Source organism: Notamacropus eugenii, chromosome X (assembly GCF_028372415.1).
Source record: "Notamacropus eugenii isolate mMacEug1 chromosome X, mMacEug1.pri_v2, whole genome shotgun sequence".
In the NCBI taxonomy this organism is placed as follows: Eukaryota; Metazoa; Chordata; class Mammalia; order Diprotodontia; family Macropodidae; genus Notamacropus; species Notamacropus eugenii.
The window spans coordinates 65,652,423-65,655,698 of NC_092879.1; the positions used below are offsets into that span (position 1 = coordinate 65,652,423).

At 46.6% G+C, this 3,276-nt stretch overlaps 1 pseudogene; it reads left to right on the forward strand.

Annotated features, from left to right (window-relative positions):
• Window positions 1–1,816: 1,816 nt before the first annotated feature.
• Window positions 1,817–2,585, forward strand: LOC140516197 (ferritin heavy chain-like; annotated as a pseudogene).
• The last annotated feature ends 691 nt before the right edge of the window (window positions 2,586–3,276 follow it).

Consider the following 3,276-nt stretch of genomic DNA (forward strand, 5'->3'; position numbering starts at 1 on the left):
TCCTGGATTTTAGTGAGAACTGGGTTTGAATTCTTGTTCGGCAATTTATAGTCTGTGTGCCCTTGGATAAGGGACTTCTCTGGGCCTCAGTTTCTTCTTTTGTGAAATGGGCTAGATGGTCTCTAAGGTCCCTCCCAGTTCTGAAACATGAAACCATGAAAGACTGTAATGACACTGAAGCCTTTTTTCCTTTCTAGAAATATCCTTCTCTGTAAGGTCCAAGTGTTTGAGAAAAAGCAGCCCTGCCAGCCCTGGTGGTGGCTTGGGCATGGCTGAGAGCCCAAGTTGAAAGACCTCCTCAGTGATGTTTAGATGAAATCTCAGGCCAGGCCACTACTGAGCTGAGCTTTCAGGGATGGGAAGGCATAACTTTCCAAAGTACCTGTCAGAGGGTTGAATAGGGACAGAGATGGTAGATAGTGGGGACTGATCCATGGTTGGGTGAGTGATGATAAGCAAATGGGTCTGAGGAAACAGGAAAGTGTAAAACTGGACCTGTTCATTATGTTGTCAGAATTTTGAAGGGAAGAAAGTGAGGCCACAGGGGCTGGGGAAAGAGATTAGGAAAGCAGAACAGGGGTCAAGTGCCCAGAGATCAGTTCAAGGACAAAAAAAATGAGCTTGAGTGAGGCACAGGCTGAAATGGATTGAAAAAAGTCATAAAAGAATCTCTGAATTCTGAATTGTGGAGGCAGAACATGTATGGGTGATGATGAGCTCACCATGAACAGTTGCAGCTTGTATGATGACATCTGTTGTAGAGGATGAGGGGAAATTCTGTGGAGAACTCATGGAGACCCTAGCAATGAAATCAGTATCAACTTTCCTAGGGAAGTGATAAATGGGGCCGGAGAGAGGCCTGGCCTTGGAGTCAGGAAGGGTTCAGTTCCTGACTCTGGCATGTACTCTGTGACCACTGGGAAGCCACATAATCTCTCAGTGCCCACGCAGCACTCTTCCAAACAGAACTGACAGTTAAGTGGCTAATATTCATCAGTGGTAGGAGGTTTCCACACCATAATTTCCTTATACCACTGAAATCACAGGTCTGAATCTTACACAGATCAGTGTCTATGTAAGTATAGATATCCTTGAATATTTGGTGATGTCAGTGAAAAGGTGGTCATAGGAGAGCATGGCAAAATATGGTGGAAAATAGTGGAAACTAAAGCAGAGGTCGTTAGCCTGGGAGCCATGAACTTATTTATTAATTATTAAGACTTGCATTTCAGTATAACTGATTTCCTTTGTAATTCCATATATTTTATTTTATCTATTAAAAAATATGATTCAGAGGAGGAATCCTAGGTTTCACCAGACTTTCCAGGGGGTCCAGGACACAACAAAGGTTAAGAGTCCCCTTGCTAAAGGTTCACCACACCACAGAAACCTCATGCTTGCGTAGCCTCAATATTCCCTTCAGGAAGGGTCTAGGGAGGAGCTGGATAGGGCCAGCATCAAAATGCTCATGAGAATGAAGCTGGCTTTGTATTACTAGGCAGAAAATGACTAGTCACCTGTGTGGGATCCATTTATTAATTACCTATGTCCCTATGTCATGCCATCAGCTCATTAGAGCAAAGATCAACATACCAAGAGGCAAGGAATGAGAAGCAAGGCAGGGCAGGTTGTCAGGAGGTACTGGGGTCAGGAGGTGGGCCTAGGAATCCCCTCTGTTATCCAATGCACACTAAAGGATGAGCAGAACCCACCAATATTCTGTTTGCTGCCTGGAATATGGCATCCCTCTACTTTTTCCATCTGTAGTGAAAGATAAAATAGGCCCCTGGCTCTGCTTCTTAGAAACTGCAAGTTTGGCCAGAAGCGCAGGGAAGGGGAGTCGCTGCGGTTTCCTGCTTCAACAGTGCTTGAACGGAACCCGCCGCTGGATTCCCGGCCGGAGCCGCCCTTAGCCACCTGTCCACCTTCACCTCCACTAACCAACACTTCGTCCGTCCTCCCGTTCGCGCAGCAGCCGCCCCCGGCCCCCGCCGCCCCAGCCCAGCCTCCGCCGCCGCCATGACCACCTCGTCCCCCTCTCAGGTGCGGCAGAACTACCACCAGGACTCGAAGGCCGCCATGAACCGCCAGATCAACCTGGAGCTCTACGCCTCCTACGCCTACCTGTCCACGTCGTACTACTTTGACCGCGATGACGTAGCGCTGAAGAACTTCGCCAAGTACTTCCTCCTCCAGTCCCACGAGGAGAGGGAGCACGCTGAGAAGCTGATGAAGCTCCAGAACCAGCGCGGCGGCCCATCTTCCTGCAGGACATCAGGAAACCCGACCGAGATGACTGGGAGAGTGGGCTGAATGCAATGGAGTGCGCTCTGCACCTGGAAAAAAATGTCAATCAGTCGTTACTGGAACTGCACAAGCTGGCAACTGACAAGAATGACCCCCATTCATGTGATTTCATCGAAACCCACTATCTGGACGAACAGGTAAAGTCCATCAAACAACTGGGTGATCACGTCACCCACCTGCGCAAAATGGGGGCCCCCGATTCTGGCATGGCGGAACATCTTTTTGACAAGCACACCCTTGGAGACAGTGACAGCAACAGCTAAGCCACACCTGGCTTCCCCCACACCTGGGAACTGTGGGCGTGACTCCTACTGTCAGTGCATGCATATTTTGGTTATCTGACCTCTTCATAATCTGTACCAAAAAACTACCACCATTTACATCCCAATAAAGTGACTTGCCACTGATGGAAAAAAAAAAAAGAAATTGCAAGTTTAAGAAGGACATTCTCAACTTGGGGAGATCACAGCACCTGAGAAATGAATTAAAAAGACCAGGACTGATGCATTCATATTACCGCTCCCACGACCTGGTGACCTGAGCCAGTTTTTTTTTTCTCCCTTGATGGAAGAAAAGGTATTTTTAATTTAAAATGGAATTATTGTAGACTTTGATATATCTGCCTCATAAGAAGTTTTAAATTAAACTAAAGTAAAATGGAGCCCTCTAATGGCATATTGTTGAGAAAAACATTGGCATTCAATGTGAATTATAATTACCACTTTAGGATTCACTATAATACCCCCAAATCATCACTTGACCTGATTTCTTGATGCAGAGAGTAGAGGGGAGGAACCCTGCAGAAGGCACCTCTTCCCAACTTGACACAGACAGGAAAGTGACCTTCCCTCTACACTCTGAAATCACACCATCCATTAGGCAGATTTAAGTCTGGGATAAAGAAGAGTTTCCTTACAATCAAAGCTATAGAATAATAATTGATTTGTAAGGTAGTGAGCTCTTTGTAAC